Source organism: Hippopotamus amphibius, chromosome 8 (assembly GCF_030028045.1).
Source record: "Hippopotamus amphibius kiboko isolate mHipAmp2 chromosome 8, mHipAmp2.hap2, whole genome shotgun sequence".
In the NCBI taxonomy this organism is placed as follows: domain Eukaryota; kingdom Metazoa; phylum Chordata; class Mammalia; order Artiodactyla; family Hippopotamidae; genus Hippopotamus; species Hippopotamus amphibius.
The window spans coordinates 106901499-106924262 of NC_080193.1; positions in this window are offsets into that span (position 1 = coordinate 106901499).

The window sequence follows — 22764 nt, forward strand, 5'->3', positions numbered from 1 at the left end:
ACATTTCATGGATGGGTGAACTTTACAATCACTTTTGAAGCAACTATTGGAAAGCTCAGGCATTTTTGACTGGATGCTTGACTAATCCCATTTCATTGATGCTAGAATATTGAAAAACTCTAAAACTCCTCCATGAGTTGGAAAAGAGATACAAGAAAGGCACAAAGAAAAAAAAAATCACATCTTATCGGGTGCCTCACAGTACATTCAGTCTGTTCTCTACACAACAGCCAAAGTGATCCTGCAAAAGGAAAAGTAGGCCATGTCACACTCCCGGTCTGTCCTCCAGTGGCTTCCAATCATCTTTGATGGAATCCAAAGTTCTTATGATGCCTTTCTGGGCTCTGTGTGACCTGGGCGCTGCCTGTCTCTCATATTTTCTACCCCTCCTCACTCTACATGGCTGCAATGGCCTTCTTTTTTTGTCCCCCAAGGAAGCCAACCATGTTTCCATCTCAGGCCTCTGCCCTGAGGGATTCTCTCTTCTTGGGTTTGTGTGGCTTGCTCCTACTGTTCAGGTCTCTGCTCACATGTCACCTCAGAGAGCTTTTTTCTGACCACCCTGTCTTAAGTATCACCTCCCTCCATTATTCTCTATGTGCTAACCTACTTTATTTCTCTACCAGGCCTTTATTATAAGCTGACATTATATTATATATTTATTGCTTGACTGACTTATTACATATTCCCTACTAGAATGTGAGCTCAACATGTGTAGGAACTCTGTTTGGTTTACTTCTTTATCCTCAGTGCCTAAAATGTTATCTGGTACCAGCAGGTATGCAATAAATATTTGTTGGATGAGTGAATAGAAGTTTTAAAAAACTGGCTCTACTATCATATATTCAGAAGACTAATGAGTGGGTCAGGGCTAGTTGTGCAGTTGTGGTTTTTTTTTCCATGTCTATACTGGTATTTTATTTAATTCGTAAATATAAAACAATAAAAATGCTCAATTAAATCAAAGGATAGTACATTGAAATATGGTTCTTTCTTGAACCATTCACTCAGCAAATACTTACTTTGTGCCTCTGCCTTAAGGAAGTACCAATGATTTTTCATATTTAACGTGTTATCTATTTATTTCCCTATAGAGTTCTCTACATAAACTATTAATAAAAGAGACTAGGAGAAAGGCTTCTAAATGTTCCTGAGGACTCAGTTTTTGGCCCTATATCATGAACATGTTTTATTGATGACACAAATGAAGATATTGAAGGCTTTTTGGCAAATTTAGTAAATGATAGGGAACTACTTACCTCAGTGATGTTATAGAATGTCTTGACCAGCCAGAAGTAATGAGATACTCCACCAAAGAAAAAACATCAACTAAGAAGATTTGTTCGAAGAGGGGAACTGAGAGTTAACAGCAATATATTGGGAAAAGATTTAGAATTATAATCAGTATGACTCAATAGTGTGCTGTCGTTATCACTGAAATGAATGCAAACTTAGACGGCCAAATATAATAATATTGCTATATTAGTAATATCTAACATATTATAATATATATTGTCAAATAAAAAAACAAATCCAGACTTAGGAAGGAGACACTTTATTTGAAAAGGATTATTGCCAGTAGGGGAAAGAGATTACTATATGCAATAGGGAGACTGCTTTGACCATGAGATCTGTAAGCTTCTCAAAAATCAGGCAAAAAAGAATTTTCTTTTATAAAGAAAAGTAGGCAAAGAAATAGGTGTAGTCAAGTGAGAAGAGAGGTGGCGTGATCAGATAGCGTTCATAGAATGTTCTGAGGCTAGTCTCTTCTCAGCAGGGGCTGTATGCTGGTTCAGGCTGAGGTGGGTTTAAGTTTGGGGGCCTGGAGGAAAAAGAGAAGCTTAACCAAAACTTATTTGGGAAGAGCAGTTCAGCTAATCATTTTTGAGGCAAGAAAAGTGAATTTTGGGGGTCTATGTTTGGTCTTGTAAACAAGGGAGGGCATATGTGAGTCTTATTGAAGTCATGTAGGGAATGGTGGTTCTTTGCAGTAAACTGTTCTTCAGAGCAAAAAAAAGGAAGGGTTTTTTTTCATTAAAAATATACATATTAAAAATTGTTTATTGGAGTAGAGTTGATTTACAATATATTAGTTTCAGGTACACAGTATAATGAAATCATTCAGTACTTTTACAGATTATACTCTATTTAAAGTTATTACAAAATAATGGCTATAATTCCCTGTGCCATACAACATATCCTTATTTCTTATCTATTTTATACATAGCAATTTGTATCTCTTAACCCCATACCTCTATCTTGTCCCTCCCACAAGAGGGGAGGTTTCTTAACCTTCGTTGCTTTCCATGTTTACAGGGCTTAGGTATAATTCAATATTTATATAACATATAAATTATATAATGCATAACGTACAAATTATAATTCCATTATAGTATAAAGCTATTATATAGAACATATAAACTATAAAAAACAAAAAACCATAATGCATATAAAATATATAATATTATATATACACGTGTATAGATATGTACAAACAAATAATAGCGTGTATAATATAATGTCAGCTGCCTCTTTTGTATCAGGGAGGTGACAGTCAGCTTTATTTAGTCAGATAAGTGGTGGCCCAAAAGGCTCAAATGCCCCAATATTATTTGGCCAGCACATGGGTTTCAAGTTTTAAATATGAAAGCCTTAAGTCAGGGGCCAAGTCCAGCTCCTATCACGCCTTATGTCTTTACACTGGGCCATAGCCATGCATTTAGGATTTGGTCCCTGGGAGTATCTGAATTTGCAACCTCCAATCAAGAGTATTATGGGCCCACTGTTTGAGGAATGTGGAAAAAACTGGATCATAGTCAGGAAACACACACACACACAGATGGCAAAGGAATAGGAACAATGGCTACCACATGAGGAGTTTGGGGATTTAGTCTAGAGAAGGTGGGGCAGGGGAAGGATGAGAGATGCCACAATTATCTCCAAATACTAGAAGAGTTGCTATGTGGAAGAATTAGGCTTGTTCTGTTTAGTCCCAAAAGAGTGGGAGTAGGACAAGTGGGAGGATTTGTGTGTCAGCATAAGGAAGCACTTTCTAACTGAGCTGCCTTCAGAAAGCGGGGCTCTCCCTGACACTGTATGCTTTGCCGCAGAGCTTCATGGTGGAGCTGCACGAGGGGATCTGACTATTGAATGGGTGTGTTGGAATAAGGTGTTTCAAAGTTTCTCTCCTACAGTAAGACTCTCTGATTCTGTGAAATAAAGTAAAACCCCATTATTTTGGCCTTCATTGATTTAGAATTAGTATAAATTCTGTTAGTGGGGTGGGATGAATTTTTCCTTTATAATATTTTATGACACTATTATTTTCTAATATATAATAAATGTTTTCTAAAACATTTAGAAAAGTGTTTTAACTACCTAAAGTCAACTGATAAATAGTTTATTGTTGATTATGTGTATGACACTATTCTGGGAGTTTTATAGAGCAATAACAGAACACAGAAGGAAAATACATTCCCCTGGGAAAGACATGGTTGTACGGAAAGATCTGATAACCCCATGAAGCAATTAGAGAACCAGAAATTATGTTTATTCATATCTATATATTTGCAACATAAAGTGAAATTAGACAATAATAGTGTGCTGATTGTCAGGAAAACTCATTGAGAGTAAGAAGTGGCCAGGGAAATAGAGTGAGCATGGTTTACACGCAAAATAGCAGGATGCAAATCAAAGGTTATGAGTATTTGAAATTAGGCTGTTAGAAAAAGAAAGTCTGTAATAACTAAACAAACACATTGAAAGGAGTCATCATGGACAACTTTAAGTAGGAGGAAGGTCATGAATTTGTCCTTGACTGTTGGCTGTGAGGATACAGCAGGCTGGGGCGCCGTTTAGAGGTGGGATGAGGAGGGTGGGGATCAGGGGTGTCGCACAGATTGTCCACTTGAGGGAGGTATGCACCAGGAGTGGAGGGGATGGGATGATTGGATGGACTCCCTGTGACGCTGAAAACAGGCAGGGAGGTTTGCACTCAGTGTAGCAGGGAGCCACAGAATGAAATGGTGTGAGAAATTTTAAAAGAGCAGTTTCTAGTTCATTCACTAGATATTCATTGAACACTTTACTGCACACCAAACATGTTCAAGATGCTGACGATCCCCATACCTTCAAGGATTTACAATTAAATGAGTGAGAAGGACAAGGAAACCGCATTATAATTCCATTTGATAAGTCCTGGAGAGAGAGCACAGGCTGCACGGAGTGCAGAAGAGGGTTGGGTGAGGTTAGCGGCTGGTGTCATGCCATGGGAGGCCTTCAGGTGAAGTAATAGCTGAGCTGTGTTTCAAAAGATAGGCATAAGAGGTTTGGAGGACAGGCTTGTTAGCAAAGCAAGCAACACATGCAAAATGACCTGGAGAATAGGTGGGGAGGGTCTATAGTGCAGGACATGGTAGGGTATGTGAGGTGACAGGTGACGGTGAGAGGTGGGCCTGGCCAGGTGAAGAAGGGACTTACATAATACCAATAACAGTGAATTCGTTTTTTGTTTTGTTTTTTTTGTTTGTTCGTTTGTTTATTTGTTTAGGGTAAATCAAGCCATAGGAGTGAATGAGATTGTGGAATGACTGAGAAGTGGGAAGGCAAAAGAGGGAAGCCTGGGGAGCCTCCTGGTTTTCTTTCATGCACAGAAAATCATCTCCTGCATACTGACCATCTGCTGTCAAAGCTAAATTCCAGTGGAGCTAGCTTTCAATCTTCACACCAAGGTAACAAAATATGCATTTTCTTGTTTTCGTTTTTACTATTGAGAATTGGTAATATTTCTATTAAGGTCAACATATCTAGGATTGGTTAAGTAAATGTGGCATCGTCTTACACTAAAATACTTATTAAGAAAAATGATGCATTAGGACGATATCTAATGACATGGGAAATGGTTCATGTTTTATACGTGAAAAGAAAAAGTTGCTATCTCTGATATTGTTTCTTTAAAGAAAAACCAGCGAACAAAAAGATGACTCATTCCTTCTCTGTCTCATTTCCCTCTTCTGTAAAAGCATTGCTGATGTCTACGACCCCCCTCTAAATATAAAACCTTGTGACCTAGAAAGAATATCTTGTTTTCCATGTGCCTTCTTATGTGTTCTTTTTCCTTCCCACTTTACAGATCTGAAAAATAAATAATAGTTCAGTAATAAAATATTTATTTTATAGCATTACTTAATCTTTAAAAATTCTGTTCTCTGTTAGTAGGTTGTGTGCTATATAGAGATAAGTATTTCAGTATTTATTGTGCACTTAAAACTTTGCTAAATATTAAGAATTCTACAAAGAAATTCTCCCTTCAAGGAGTTTATAACCCAATTGGAAAGGAATAGAGATTTATGTATACACTGATGAATAAAAATGATGTGATTAAAAAAAAACAATACCAGGACTTCCTAGGTGGCGCAGTGGTTAAGAATCAGCTTGCCAATGCAGGGGACACGGGTTCGAGCCCTGCTCTGGGAAGATTCCACATGCCACAGAGCAACTAAGCCCATGCACCACAATTATTGAGCCCGTATGCAACAACTATTGAAGCCCATGCGCCTAGAGCCCGTGCTCCACAACAAGAGAAGCCACTACAATGAGGAGTCTGCACACCACAATGAAGAGTAGCCCCTGCTTGCAGCAACTAGAGAAAGCCTGTGTGCAGCAATGAAGACCCAACACAGCCAATAAATAAATAAAGTTAATTAAAACAAAACAAAACAAAAAAAACGCTACCAAAATTATACATTTCCTCACTGCATAGAAACCAGAGAAGGACCCATGATCTTAGCACATACACAGATCTACTCCGGAAGCGACTAAATCAACAGAGGCCCACCAGCCCTCTCAAGGCTTTGAGGTTCTAGTGAGGACAGCCAAGCCACAGGCTAACTGCCCCCCACCACACAGCTGGAGGAAGCTGGCCTGGCCTGGCCTGTGGGAAGTGCATTGTTAGCCCTCCCCTCTCCCTGAAGCGAATCCTCCTCCCAGCCTCACCTCGGCACAAAGCCAGGTGTGGACCAGTGCCGCTGTGTCTCCTACTGCCAAGTGCTGAAGGATGTCACGCCAGGGAATAATAGTTGCCGGTTTTATGGTGTCATCAACCAAGAGCAGAGAAATACAGCAAGGGCTGCCCTTCACAGGTGATTTCCCTTCTTGCTTCCCCAAGGTTGTTACCACAAGGGCAGGGCCTATGTGTTTACTCTGAGGCCTGCTCAGAGGAGCAAAGATTAATTACTCATAGCTCATTGGCTTATCTTGATTCCTAATGTAGAAATCTAAACATTGTGGCTAGGTCTTGTTGACCAGTACAAAATTATCTCAAATTTACTCCAAACAATATATTTGAAACTAAAACATAAGAATGACTCTTACTTCTTTTTATCAGGCCAGATTATAATAGCTAAAAATCTTAAAATGCCCACTCTGTATAATTACATGAGTTCTTCATTTACAATTATATTAATTACATTTATTTATATTTATTATATATATTTTTAAAAGTTTATAATAATAAAAATGCCAGAAATCTGTGGAAAAGTGAGCAAAGGATTCAGAGTGAGTAATCTGTGTGGTTAATAAGCAAATAACAAAGATTATTTATCAATAAAGATGCTTAACTAATGAGTAACTGAAGAAATGCAAAATAAAACAAAGTGACATTTTCATCTACTGCTAAAGATTGTTAAAGATTTAAGTTTTTCTTTTTTTTTTTTGGCCGAGCCGAGTGGCTTGCGGAATCTTAATTCCCCAACCAAGGATCAAATCCGGGTCCCTGGCAGTGAAAGCATTGAGTCCTAACCACGAGACCACCAGGGAATTCTCAAGATTTAAATGTTGATGAGAATATGAGGAAAGATACTTTCATATACTATTGCTTAAATTATAAATTAGTAAAAACTTTCTGGAAGGCAATATATGTTCAGTTTAAAAAATCTGTATACTGTACTTTCTAGACATTCTATTTCTAAGAATTTCTAAGGGAATAATTAGATGAAGGCACAAAGATGTAACTACAAGCATGTTCACTGTAATAGTATGTACAATAGTGAAAAATAGTACTAAATGAGCCATAGGATGAGAAGGCATATTTTAAAGACACAGACAGTGCTCAGCTTACCCATTAGCTACAAATTATGATGATATTTTCCATAAAAGCTTTGCTGAGCATTAGATAATTGGGACCAGAAAGGTCGGTGAGAAATGTCTCAACTGCTTTACTACCGTGAGTTGACTATGTAATATGCGCTTAATGGAAACGCAACTTGCCAAAATTAATAACTCTCTCCCATACTGTCCTAGAGCCAATTTGTTTTTTAATAAAGAGCATTTTCAACCCACTCAGAAATGGTAAATTTAGTACAAAGCTTTCAATTGTTTTGGAGGGGGAAGAAAGAAACCCTAAACCGATTCAAAGAACAGAGGGACTAGAATTTCTATTGAAACCAGATGTTCTCATTGTGGTTGTATTTTAATGGTTATCAGCAGTCAAACCCTAAAACCCACATCTTCAGCATGGCCTGGCTAGTGTGAGTCATCCACTAATGACTGGACAAGTTACAGCTGCCCCCCCTATCCAGGGCTCAGCATCCATGGATTCGACCAACTGGAGACAGACCACGTTGTGTTGTTGCTGACTTACACTATGAGGTTAGGCCTACTATGATTGTGTCTGTATTGAACAAGTACAGACTTTTTTCTTGTCATATTCCTTAAACAATACTGTATAACAACTACTTATGTACCATTTTCATTGTATTCAGTATAATAAGTAATCTGATTTAAAGTATACGAGAGGTATGGGTAGGTTATATGCAAATACTATGCCATTTTTATAAGAAACTTGAGCATTCGAGGATTTTGCTATCTGTGGGGGTCCTGGACCCAATTCCCTACAGATGCTAAGGGATGATTGTACCTGTTTTTTGTTTGTTTTTGTGCACAAGAAACAAATAACTATACTAGTAGCTTCTGTTTGTGAAGAACTTGCTATGTGCAAGTCCCCATATGTAAGCATCTATCTACCTTATTGCATTTAATTCTAAGAAACCTATAGGACCAGTGTTTTCTGCATTATATAAATGAAAAAGTTGAGAGTATGAAAAATTAATGGTTGGCTTAAGGTCATCCAGCAGGGATTCAGGCCCTTGGCAGACTATAGCCTGGCCCATGTTTTCCACATTGTACAGTCTCTCCACATTGTACAGGGATGGACAGATGAGAAGAAAGGGTCATAGCAGGACTGATATTCAACTGGTAAACAGCAGTGTGGCCACAGTGATTTTCTAAATGTTAAAATATTCCCCCTGGTAATTGATAATAGCTGCCCATTCTTAGCCTCTCCCTGCCCCCGGTGCTCTTCCACTTCCTTCCTACAAGACCCCAGCTCCCCACCCCGCTCCATGCAACAACTAGAGGGGCTATACCTGGGCCAGCAGGGGGCTTCAGAGGGGCTTCTGTTTGGGCAGCATGGAGATTATTAAGTCTCTGCACATAACCCCTGAGGAGAGGAAACCCCTAGTGAGGACAGGGCAGAGACAGCAGCTCTAGAAGTTACAGCTTTGTTTGTCATGTGCCATCTCAGCTATTCTCTTTTATATATTAAACGTTTCCTTCCCATCATTTATAAGTCGATCCCATGTTCACTCTTTGCTGCCACCCAGGAACTCATGCATGAGGTCTGGCCTTTCCATACAGCCTCTTCTTTCCTGCTGGCATTATTTCCTCACATCCTGCTCACCACTGTCAGCTCCAGGGCACGGCCAAACGTGATTGTGGAATTTGGGGGAATTTCATCAAATCTAAGTCATCATCGACTGTGAGGTTCACCATTATTTTATGAATCAGGAAGAAAGAAAAGCCTGTCAACTGAACTGTGACACAAGAAGTACTATGCCATTGTGAGTCAGTCACACCAACCTCTTGTTGCTTCGAAATTTCTTTCATCTATTCTGAAAGATTTGGCAATGTCTCTACCACGACAGGCAATCCTCCTGTATATTTCTCTTCAACAAAATGTAAGGTAGATTCTTCTACTTGGAGGTGTCTTCCTTACTTAGGTTCCCTAAAGGCTGTGGTTGATTTATTACTTTGCTAAAAATATATAAATGTGGTCATTACTCCTAAGAGGAATATTTGTATCTTTAATACCAAATTTGTGTTCTACTGTTGTTTCTATTTTATGCATGTGTTTCTATTGAAACTTTTCATATTAATGTTGAATCATAATGTTAACATTCTGCAGACATTTTATTTTATTTTATTTTATTTTTTAAGCTCTTTATTGGAATATATTTGCTTTACACTCTTGTACCAGTTTTTGAGGTACACCAAAGTGAATCAGCTGTATTTATACATATATCCCCATATCCTCTCCCTCCCGCAACTCCCTCTCACCCTCCCTGTCCTGGCCCTCTAAAGCATCAGCCATCATCGAGTTGATCTCCCTTTGTTATACAGCAACTCCCCACTAGCTATCTATTATACATTTGATAGTGTATCTATGTCTATGCTACTTTCTCACTTCATCCCAGCTTCCCCTTCACCCCCCCACCCAAGCCCCATGTCCTTAGGTCCATTCTCTACATCTGCATCTCCACTCTTGCCCTATCACTGGGTTCATCAGTACCACTTTTTAGATTCCGTATATATGAGTTAGCATATGGTATTTGTTTTTCTCTTTCTGGCTTACTTCGCTCTGTATGACAGTCTCTAGGTCTATCCACCTCATTACATATAGTTCAATTTCATTCCTTTTTATGGCTGAGTAATACTCCATTGTATATATGTGACATCTTCTTTATCCATTCATCTGTTGATGGGCATTTAGGTTGCTTCCATGTCCTGGCTATTGTAAATAGTGCTGCAATGAACATTACTGTACATGTTTCTTTTTGGATTATGGTTTTCTCTGGGTATATGCCCAGTAGTGGGATTATTGGATCATATGGTAGTTCCGTTTTTGTTTTTTTAAGGAACCTCCAAACTGTTTTCCATAGTGGCTGTACCAGTTTACATTCCCACCAACAGTGCAGGAGAGTTCCCTTTTCTCCACACCCTCTCCAACATTTATTGTTTCCAGATGTTTTGATGATGGCCATTCTGACCAGTGTGAGGTGATACCTCACTGTGGCTTTGACTTGCCTTTCTCTAATGATTAGTGATGTTGAGCATCTTTTCATGTGTTTGTTATCTGCAGACTTTTTTTTAAACTTTTTATTTTTTACAATAAACTGCATATATTTAGAGTGTACAATTTGGTATCCCAGTCTCCCATTCGTTCCCTCCCAACCCTTCCCGCTTTCCCCACTTGGTGTCCATATGTTTATTCTCTACATCTGTGTCTCTATTTCTGCCTTGCAAACTGGTTGATTTGTACCATTTTTCTATAGTCTGCATATATGTGTTGATATACAATATTTGTTTTTCTCTTTCTGACTCACTTCACTCTGTATGACAGTCTCTAGGTCCATCCATGCCTCTAAAAATGTCCCAGTTTCATTGCTTTTTACAGCTGAGTAATATTCCATTGTATGTATGTACCACATCTTCTTTATCCATTCATCTGTTGATGGACATTTAGATTGCTTCCATGTCCTGGCTATTGTAAATAGTGCTGCAGTGAACATTGGAGTGCATGTGTCTTTTTGAATTATGGTGTTCTCTGGGTATATGCCCAGTAGTGGGATTGCTGGGTCATATGGTAGTTCTACTTTTAGTTTTGCAAGGAACCTCCATACTGTTTTCCATAGTGGCTGTATCAATTTACATTCCCACCAGCAAAGCAAGAGCATTCCTTTTTCTCCACACCCTCTCCAGCATTTACTCTGTGTAGATTTTCTGATGATGTTCATTCTGACCTGTGTGAGGTGATACCTCATTGTAGTTTTGATTTGCATTTCTCTAATAATTCGTGATGTTGAGCAGCTTTTCACGTGCCTCTTGGCCATCCGTATGTCTTCTTTGGAGGAATGCCTATTTAGGTCTTCTGCCCATTTTTTGATTGGGTTGTTTGTTTTTTTGATATTGAGCTGGATGAACTGTTTATATATTTTGGAGATTAATCCTTTGTCTGTTGATTCATTTGCAAATATTTTTTCCCATTCTGAGGGCTGTCTTTTCATCTTGCTTATAGTTTCCTTTGCTGTGCAGAAGCTTTGAAGTTTCATTAGGTCCCACTTATTTATTTTTGTTTTTATTTCCATTATTCTAGGGGGTGGATCAAAAAAGATCTTGCTGTTATTTACATCAAAGAGTGTTCTTCCTATGTTTTCCTCCAGGAGTTTTATAGTATCTGGCCTTACATTTAGGTCTTTTATCCATTTTGAGTTTATTTTTGTGTATGGTGTTAGGAAGTGTTCTAATTTCATTCTTTGACATGTAGCTGTCCAGTTTTCCCAGCACCACTTATTGAAGAGGCTGCCTTTTCTCCACTGTATATCCTTGCCTCCTTTGTCATAGATTAATTGACCGTAGTTTATCTCTGGGCTTCCTATCCTGTTCCATTGATCTATATTTCTGTGTTTGTGCCAGTACCATACTGTCTTGATCACTGTAGCCTTGTAGTATAGCCTGAAGTCAGGAAGCCTGATTCCACCAACTCCGTCTTTCCTTCTCAAGATTGCTTTGGCTATTCGGGGTCTTTTGTGTTTCCATACAAATTGTAAAATTTCTTGTTCTAGTTCTGTGAAAAATGCCATTGGTAATTTGATGGGGATTGCATTGAATCTGTAAATTGCTTTGGGTAGCATAGTCATTTTCACAATGTTGATTCTTCCAATCCAAGAACATGGTATGTCCCTCCATCTGTTTGTGTCTTCTTTGATTTCTTTCATTAGTGTCTTATAGTTTTCTGAGTACAGGTCTTTTACCTCCTTGGTTAGGTTTATTCCTAGGTATTTTATTCTTTTTGTTGCAGTGGTGAATGGGATTGTTTCCTTAATTTCTCTTTCTGATCTTTCATTGTTGGTGTATAGAAATGCAAGAGATTTCTGTGTGTTAATTTTGTATCCCGAAACTTTACCAAATTCATTGATTAGCTCGAGTAGTTTTCTGGTAGCATCTTTAGGATTTTCTATGTATAGTATCATGTCATCTGCAAACAGTGAAAGTCTTACTTCTTCTTTTCCAATTTGGATTCCTTTTATTTCTTTTTCTTCTCTGATGGCTGTGGCAAGGACTTCCAAAATTATGTTGAATAGTAGTGGCGAGAGTGGACATCCTTGTCTTGTTCCTGATCTTAGAGGGAATGCTTCCAGTTTTTCACCATTGAGAATGATGTTTGCTGTGGGTTTGTCATATATGGCCTTTATTATGTTGAGGTAGGTTCCCTCTATGCCCACCTTCTGGAGAGTTTTTATCATAAATGGGTGTTGAAATTTGTCAAAAGCTTTCTCTGCATCTATTGAGATGATCATGTGGTTTTTATCCTTCAGTTTGTTAATCTGGTGTATCACATTGATTGATTTGCGTATACTGAAGAATCCTTGCATTCCAGGGATAAACCCCACTTGGTCATGGTGTATGATCCTTTTAATGTGTTGTTGGATTCTGTTGGCTAGTATTTTGTTGGTTGAGGATTTTTGCATCTAAATTCATCAGTGATATTGGTCTGTAGTTTTCTTTTTTGGTAGTATCTTTGTCTGGATTTGGTATCAGGGTGATGGTGTTCTCATAGAATGAGTTTGGGATTGTTCTTTCCTCTGCAATGTTTTGGAAGAGTTTGAGAAGGATGGGTGTTAGCTCTTCTCTAAATGTTTGATAGAATTCACCTGTGAATCCATCTGGTCCTGGACTTTTGTTTGTTGGGAGATTTTTAATCACAGTTTCAATTTCATTATTCATGACTGGTCAGTTCATATTTTCTATTTCTTCTTGATTCATTCTTGGAAGTTTATACTTCTCTAAGAATCTGTCCATTTCATCCAGGTTGTCCATTTTATTGGCATATAGTTGCTTGTAGTAATCTCTTATGGTGCTTTTTATTTCTATGGTGTCTGTTGTAACTTCTCCTGTTTCCTTTCTAATTTTATTGATTTGAGTCCTCTCCCTCTTTTTCTTGATGAGTCTTGCTAGAGGTTTATTGATTTTATTTATCTTCTCAAAGAACCAGCTTTTAGTTTTATTGATTTTTGCTATTGTTTTCTTTGTCTCTATTTCATTTATTTCTGCTCTGATCTTTACGATTTCTCTCCATCTACTAACTTTGGGTTTTGTTTGCTCTTCTTTCTCTAGTTTCTTTAGGTGTAAGGTTAGGTTGTTGATTTGGGATTTTTCTTGTTTCTTGAGGTAGGATTGTATCACTATAAACTTCCCTGTTAGAACTGCCTTTGCTGCATCCCATAGGTTTTGGATCATTGTGTTTTCATTGTCATTTGTCTCTAGGTATTTTTTGATTTCCTCTTTGATTTCTTCAGTGATCTCTTGGTTATTTAGTAGCATATTGTTTGGCCTCCATGTGTTTGTGTTTTTTACAGTTTGTTTTCCTGTAATTGATTTCTAATCTCATAGCATTATGGTCAGAAAAGATGCTTGATACAATTTCAATTTTCTTGAATTTACCAAGGCTTGATTTATGACCCAAAATGTGATCTATCCTGGAGAATGTCCCATGTGCACTTGAGAAGAATGTGTAATCTGCTGGTTTTGGATGTAATGTCCTATAGATATCTATTAAATCCAGCTGATTTATTGTGTCATTTAAAGCTTGTGTTTCCTTATTAATTTTCTGTGTGGATGATCTGTCCATTGGTGTAAGTGGGGTGTTAAAGTCCCCCACTATGATTGTGTTACTGTCGATTTCCTCTTTCATAATTGTTAGCATTTGCCTAATGTATTGAGGTACTCCTATACTGGGTGCATATATATTTATAATTTTTATCTCTTCTTCTTGGATGGATCCCTCAATCTTTATGTAGTGTCCTTTCTTGTCTCTTGTAACATTTTTATTTTAAAGTCTATTTTATCTGATATAAGTATCACTACTCCAGCTTTCTTTTGATTTCCATTTGCATGGAATATCTTTTTCCATCCCCTCACTTTCAGTCTGTATGTGTCCCTAGGTCTGAAGTGGGTCTCTTGTAGACAGCATATATATGGGTCTTGTTTTTGTATCCATTCAGCCAGTCTGTGTCTTTTGGTTGGTGCATTTAGCCCATTTACATTCAAGGTAATTATCGATATGTATGTTCCTATGACCATTTTCTTAATTGTTCTGGGTTTGTTTTTGTAGGTCCTTTTGTTCTCTTATGTTTCCCACTTAGAGAAGTTCCTTTAGCATTTGTTGTAGGGCTGGTTTGGTGGTGCTGAATTCTCTTAGCTGTTGCTTGTCTGTAAAGCTTTTGATTTCTCCCTCGAATCTGAATGAGATCCTTGCTGGGTAGAGTATTCTTGGTTGTAGGTTCTTCTCAGTCATCACTCTAAATATATCGTGCCACTCCCTTCTGGCTTGTAGAGTTTCTGCTGAGAAATCAGCTGTTAACCTGATGGGAGTTCCCTTGTATGTTATTTGTCATTTTTTCCCTTGTTGCTGTTAATAACTTTTATTTGTCTTTAATTTTTGTCAATTTGACTGCTATATGTCTTGGTGTGTTTCTCCTTGGGTTTATCCTGCCTGGGACTCTCTGTGCTTCCTGAACTTGGGTAGCTATTTCCTTTCCTATGTTAGGGAAGTTTTCAACTATAATCTCTTCCAGTATTTTCTCAGGTCCTTTCTCTCTCTCTTCTCCTTCTGAGACCCCTATAATGTGAATGTTGGTGCGTTTAACATTGTCCCAGAAGTCTCTTAGGCTGTCTTCAGTTCTTTTCATTCTTTTTTCTTTATTCTTTTCCGCATCAGTGATTATCACCATTCTGTCTTCCAGGTCACTTATTCACCCTTCTGCCTCAGTTAATCTGCTATTGGTTCCTTCTAATGTATTTTTCATTTTACTTATTGTGTTGCATATCTCTGTTTGTTTGTTCTTTAATTCTTCTATGTCTTTGGTAAACTTTTCTTGCAACTTTTCGATCTTTGCATCCAATCTTTTTTCAAAGTCCTGGATCATCTTCACCATCATTATTCTGAATTCTTTTTCTGGAAGAGTGCCTATCTCCTCTTCATTTAGTTGTTTTTCTGGTGTTTTATCTTGTCCCTTCATCTGGTACAAAGTCTTTTGCCTTTTCATTTTCTCTGTCTTTTTGTGGCTGTGATTTTCAGTTCCACAAGATGAAACACTGCTGATACTGCTTGATTCTGCTGTCTGCCCTCTTGTGGAGGAAGCTGTCTAGGAGGCTCGTGGGTGCTTCCTGATGGGAGGGACTGATGGTGGGTTGGGCTGGGTGGGAGGAGCTCAGTAAAACTTTAATCCGATTTGGTGGGTGGAGCTCGGTGACACTTTAATCTGCTTGTCTGCTAATGGGTGGGGCTGTGTTTCCACCCTGGTGGTCGTTTGGCCTGAGGCGACCCAGCCCTGGAGCTTACAGGCTCTTTGGTGGAGCTAATGGTGGGCTCTGAAAGGGCTCACACTGATGAGCACTTCTTAGAACCCCTGCTGCCAGTGCCCCTGTCTCCCTGGTGAGCCACAGCTGCCCGCCCACCTCTGCAGGCAACCCTCCAACACCAGCAGGTCGGTCTGGTTCAGTCTCCTATGGGGTCACTGCTCCTTCCCCCTGGGTCCTGGTGAGCACACTTTTTTGTGTGTCCTCCAAGAGTGGAGTCTCCATTTTCCCCAGTCCTGTGGGGGTCCTGCAATCAAATCCTGCTGGTTTTCAAAGTCTGATTCTCTGGGGATTCCTCCTCCCGTTGCTGGACTCCCAGGTTGGGAAGCCTGATGTGGGGCTCAGAACCCTCAGGACTTTTGTGGTGTAACTGTTCTCCAGCTTGTGAGTCACCCACCCAGCATTTATGGGATTTGATTTTAATGTGATTGCACCCCTCCTACTGTCTCATTGCAGCTTCTCCTTTGTCTCTGGATGTGGGGTGGTTTTTTTTGGTGAGTTCCAGTGTCTTTCTGTCGATGGTTGTTCAGCATTTAGTTGTAATTCCGATGCTCTTGCAAGAGGGAGTGAGCGCACGTCCTCCTACTCTGCCATCTTTTTATTTTTTTATTTTTTTGGGGGTACACCAGGTTCAATCATCTGTTTTTATACACATATCCCCGTATTCCCTCCCTTCCTTGACTCCCCCCCCTTGAGTCCCCCCCACCGTCCCCGCCCCAGTCCTCTAAGGCATCTTCCATCCTCGAGTTGGACTCCCTTTGTTATACAACAACTTCCCACTGACTATTTTACAGTTGGTAGTATATATATGTCTGTGCTACTCTCTCGCTTCGTCTCAGTTTCCCCTTCACCCCCCGCCCCCTCTCATACCTCGGGTTCTCCAGTCCATTCTCTGTATCTGCATCCACTCCGCCATCTTGATTGCACTTCTGCAGACATTTTAAATGGTGATTAAAACATATAAGCTATCAACAGTGCATATCACTCAATTAAGGTGACAATAATGTGAGCAGTTAGGACCAATTTCTCGCAAGCACAGGGAGGGACAATTCTAAGATGTATCCTGATTTCAAATATTTTATTATTTATTTATTTGTTTGTTTATTTTTTAAAACTCTTTATTGGAGTGTAATTGCTTTACCCTGTTGTGCCAGTTTCTGCTGTACAACAAAATGAATCAGCTGTATTTATACATATATCCCCATGTCCCCTCCCTCCCACGACTCCTTCCCACACTCCCTATCCCACCCCCTAAGTCATCACCAATCATCAAGTTTATTTATTTTATTTATTGGCTGCATTGCGTCTTCGTTGCTGCTCGTGGGCTTTCTGTAGTTAAGGAGAGTGGGGGTTGCTCTTCATTGCAGTGCGCAGGCTTCTTATTGTGCTGGCTTCTCTTGTTGCAGAGCATAGGCTGTAGGCACATGGGCTTCAGTAGTCGTGGTGCATGGGCTCTATAGTTGTGGCTCTAGAGCACAAGCTCAGTAGTTGTGGTGCATGGGCTTAGTTGCTCCAAGGCATGTGGGATCTTCCCCACCCAGGGATCGAACCCATGTCCCCTGCATTGGCAGGCAGATTCTTAACCCCTGCCCCAACCAGGGAAGCCCCAAAGATTTTAAATTTGAAAATATATGCATCTTAGGACTGATTAAACTTTGCCTTGTCTGTGTGAGTTCAATCAATTGAACTTTGCAGATGCGAAGAATGAGATTCAGAGCAGTTAAGCACTTCAAGAACACAGCCTCATAACTGATGGAGCCTGGAATTCTGATCCAGGTGTGACTCCAAAACCTATGCTTCTTTCCATTCAAACTGATAATCCAAATGGGGAGAAAAGTCAGTCCTACATGAATATGGAGGACATTATTGGTGCTTCACCTTGTGCCCCCAGCAATATTTACCAGTACTGTGTTCCCGTCCACAGTCTCTCAAGGCTTAATAGCTTGAACCTGCAGCTACCCTAGGGCTACTGAAGCAACTTGAACTGGACTTTCCCAGAGCTGAAAAGTAATGGGAGTTTTCATGCCCTCAGGGCAGCTGAAAAGCAATGACTGACATGCAGTAGAAAGCTCAGCTGCTTTGTCTTTAGGCCGGACAGATTCTGTGATGTAACTGATCCTCTTGAGTATCCCTCAGGATCAGACTGAGGCTTGACTTTACCAGCTTGGCCTGGCTTTTTACCCTTCCCTAATCTGCTTCCCCACTCTCATACTGCTTTCTCTTGAGAGCATTTCCTTAATAAGTCGCTTACACACAAATCCTCATCTCAGGGTCAGCTTCTGGGAAACATGACCCAAGACAATGCAGAAGTAAGTGAATAAGGCAGCATCATATATGGCAGCATAATGCCAATGGAATATGCTAATTGAGTCCTGCCTTCATCACTCTTCCAGTCCTGGGAAAAGTCCTATATTTCCTGAATCTCACTGTTACAGTGCTGATGGAGTAACTCAACTTCCACCTTCAAGTTCTAGGAGCTTTAGGTCTAGTTAGGAGCTGCTCCCTCTGGGTCCCAGTTGAGCTTGCTTTGGACTCCTGGTCCTAATGATGATGTTTGCCACGTTCAGCATCAGCCACTGGGGTGAATGCTTTCTGAAATTGCCCCTAGGAATCTTGTTTTCATTCTTGTCACTATTCAGACCCTCTAGATTATTCCAGAGGCTGTGTCCCTGCGCTCCACTTTTGGGATCAGTAAAGTCTGAATTTTCTTTCTCTTTTCTTCTTATAAACACTATGCTTGGAGTCACACAGTACTGGAACTGCAAGAGCTCTGAAAGATCATTTGGCCAATCAGAGAGAGGAAGTGACAAGCTCAAGGTCAAAAAAAGAGCTGGGAAACTATGGCTAGAAACCACAGTTCTGTTTCTTGTACTGCTATGCCCCTCGCTCTGGACTTAATGTATTTCTGAGTGAGACAGGAAACAAATCTGGTTTCAAGGAGGACTATTTCCTCCCTTTTGTGTGAGAAATTCAAATCCCATTTATATTTAGGAATACCTAAATTATTCTCCCTTACAGTGCTCCAAGTCCTCCAGACGTTCACATGATCTTTCAAGGAAGAAACCTAATCCCTTCACTTCTTATCTGGGATGCCCTGGAAACTTCAGTTTACTTCTTGGGATGGGGACAATGTACTTCCCTCCCTCATGCCTACATTGTGGAAGAGCTGCCTCAGAATTCTCTCTTCATCTCAGAATTTGATCCCTACTTGCTTGTACCACTAGAGGGAAAAAAGGAAAGCCCAGAAAGAGCATTCACTGACAAAAAGAACATTCTGAATTTGTGCTGTGGTATTGCTCCATTGAAGTCTCTTCTGGAAAAATAGAGGCTAATTTGCCTAGACCTAGGGATTTAAGAGAGACTGATTTTGGACTTATTTACACATCATAATCCTGCATAGAGAAAGGCATTTTTGTAAGCTTCACCAGCCCGAGGCAGAATTAGGAGGCAGACAAGGGTTATTTTTGGAGACCCTCATTTGTAGCCCCTCCACCCTCTGATAATAGAGGCCCTTTAGTCCTCAGGGCCCCCTGTTGTCCCTTTGTCTTCCATGGCAGGGGGGTGGGGGTTGGGGGGAGGGATAGGACACAGTGGAAAGAGCTGGGCCAAGTGGAAGATGGTCTAATCACCAGCTAATGGGTATGCTCACCATTAATGTTTTTAAAAAACAAAATTCAGCCGAGTAAATGTGAAGATCTAATTGGCTTTGTTAGGTGATTCATGAACTGGACAGCATCCCATCTAGCTACTAGAAGGGTGCTTCAAGGGGTGTACAAAATGGAAGATTTTTATAGGAAGATGGGTGGGGCAGGGGAGCTATTAGCAGAAGAAAAGAAAAGGTTATTTTTAGTCCAGGACAGTCTTCTTTTTTGGGTAGAAGGGAACTACAAGGATTTTATCATGTATCATCATTGCCTCTTCTTCCTGGGGGGTGGAGCAGACCACAGAGGGTGACAGATTACCTCATTGGTGCTGAACAGAAAATTCCAGACTGGTTGATTAAGATTACATTTCTGGTGAAGGTCAAACTGCAATTAGGTTAGGTATTAAATCTAGGTTTGGTATCATGGGCTTTAACACAAGTGATGCCATTTTGGGCCTGTGGTTTTCTCTTTAGCAATGTCTTCTGAGAACTGAGAGATCCATGCAGCTGTCTGAATGACATCACATGCATTATTTATCCTCCCCGAGTCTCAGTTACTCTAGTTATACAAATGTTATAGCCACACTTCTCTTTCCCAGCTCATAGTATAGGGGGGTCACCTGAGACCATTTATGAGAAAGCATTTTTTTTAATTGAAGTATAGTTGACTTACAATGTTTCAGGTGTACAGCAAAATGATTCAGTTATATAGTTATATATACATATATATAGAGATTCTTTTTCAGATTCTTTTCCATTATAGGTTATTACAAGATATTGAATATAGTTCTGTGTGCTATACAGTAGGTCCTTGTTGTTTATCTATTTCATATATAGTGGTGTGTATCTTTAATCCCAAATTCCTAATTTATCCCCTTCCCCTTTGGTAACCATAAGTTTGTTTTCTATGTTGGTGAGTCTATTTCTGTTTCGTAAATAAGTTCACTTTATCATTTTTTTTAGATTACACATATGACATTTGTCTTTCGGTGACTTACTTCACTTAGTATGATAATCTCTCAGTCCATCCATGTTGGTGCAAATGGCATTATTTCATTCTTTTTTATGACTGAGTAGTATTCTGTTGTATATATATATATATATATATATATATACACACACACACATATATGCCACATCTTCTTTATCCATTCATCTGTGGGTAGACATTAAGGTTGAAAGCATATACTTATAATGTGTTACCTTCTCTTTTGTCCTTGCTTTCTGCTGGGTGATATTGGGCCTTAATGAGTGAATTAAATAAATAAACCATTTTCCTAAACTTCAGTCACTCATATGCCACCTTCATGATTTTTACCATATCCTCATATTATACATACTATCATCAATTTAACATTCATATTTAAACAAAATGACTAGGTAAATTTAAATACATTATTTAAATATATAAATTGCTAGGTAAGTCAATTTAAATTGTTTTAGGGACTTCCCTGATGGTCCAGTGGCTAAGACTCCACGCTCCCAATGCAGGAGGCCCGGGTTCGATCCCTGGTCAGGGAACTAGATCCTGCATGCCGAATCTAAGAGTTCACATGCTGCAACTAAAGATCCCTTGTACGGACTTCCTAGGTGGTGCGGCGGCAAAGAATCTGCCTGCCAATGCAGGGGACCCAGGTTCGAGCCCTGCTCTGGGAAGATTCCATATGCCACGGAGAAACTAAGCCCGTGCGCCACAACTGTTGAGCCCGTGAGTCACAACTATTGAGCCCATGTACCGCAACTACTGAAACCTGCGTGCCTAGAGCCCATGCTCTGCAGCAATGAAGAGCCCGTGCACCACAACAAAGAGTAGCCCCCGGCTCCTCTCAACTAGAGAAAGCCTGTATGCAGCAGCAAAAACCCAACACAGCCAATAAATAAATAAATAAATTTATTAAAAAAAAGATCCCCCATGCCACAACTAAGACCTGGCACAGCCAAATAAATATTTTAAAAAATTATTTTAAACAATAATATCTGTGAAAACCCAGGTTTGAGGTGCTAGTTACATTTCTTCCTAATATATATTAAAAATAAGTGCTTAACTATTGAAATGGAAAAAATCATGTCCTTAACCATCTATTTAATTCCTAAGAAAAGATAGGCCACACTTTGGAAAATGAATCACCTGTGTATGTTGGCTTGCTAGTAGCTCCTGGCATTTCTCAGTATTTTATTTATTTGTATGAGGTTTGTCAGCTGGAATAGGCTGAGGGGGCTGTGGGACACAATGTACAATGGCATAGAACTTGCTGTGGCTAAGACATAAAAGATATAGGGAAAAGAGCAAGCTTGTGCCAGAGAACGTGTTTTGAATATGAGATGTACAGTCATTGCCTTAGCAATGCATCACAGAGCCTCGTCAGGTAGTAACAAAGTGCTGGAGGGTGGTAATGACAACCCGCTGTGACAGTCAGGGTGACAGCGTTCCACTGCAGGACAAGGGTACTGTACTTATTGCTGACTGGTTCAGTATGGTCTGAAGCATGGTCTGAAGGCCTTTCATGTCATGTGTTACCTTCTCTTTTGTCCTTGCTTTCTGCTGGGTGATATTGGGCCTTAATGAGTGAATTAAATAAATAAACCATTTTCCTAAACTTAACACATGCCACTAGTGTTCGAAAATGTCGCGCGGACTAAAAACGCTCAGAACTGCCAGCACAGTGCTTTAGCTAGTTACAATGCACACACCTGCTTAAAACAGAGGCCCTTAAGGGTAGTGTTACTGGTGGAAATTTCAGGAAAACTTTCAGGCTAACAAGATATCAGTATGAGAAGAAAATCTGCCTCAGTCATTAATAATCTCCATTATTTTATTTATTTATTTACTTTATTCATTTGGCTACATCGGGTCTTACTTGCATCAGGCGGGATCTTTCGTCCTGGCAAGTGAGCTCTTCATGGGCTCCAGAGCACGCAGGCTCAATAGTTGAGGCTCGCAAGCTTCGTTGCTCCGCGGCATGTGGGATCTTAGTTTACAACCAGGGATCGAACCCATGTGGCCTGCATTGGAAGGCGGATTCTTAACCCCTGGACCACCAGGGAAGTCCCAATAATCTCAGTTATTAAAGGTTCTCTGTGTACGTTACGGATAGGCCAATTGGTAGGAGCATGGGGGAAAAGACCCATTTTGCTGCTATGGGAATTCCTGAATGCCTTTTCTGCCATCTGTCGTCAACTGGCACTGAATTATTTGAGGTTAAGTCTACCACCTCTGCCTACTTCCAGTTATATATTCCCTAATCTACTTATTTTGTTATTGAATTAATTTTGATGAGATATATTTTTCTAGTCAGTTATTCACTTCATCTGTTTTCAATTTTATTGCCAAAAAGTTGTTCTCAGTATTCTCTTATTTTTAAAAATCTTTGTAGTTATAGCAATGCTCCCTTGTTACTCCTAATATTGTCTATTTGTGCTTTCTCTTTTGATTTCTTTACCAGTTTGCCAGGGTTTTGTTTATATTTTTAAAGAAGTCTTCTAAAAGAGCCAGATTTCGGCTCTGTGGATTCTCTCTACTTCAGCTTCTTTATAATTCATCTTTATACACCACATCCCTTGGCATACACTGCAATGTTTGTAAGTGAAAACTTGCCTAATAAAGCTGTTGTTCTGAATGACTGAAAATTCCCCTTATCTGGAAAAAC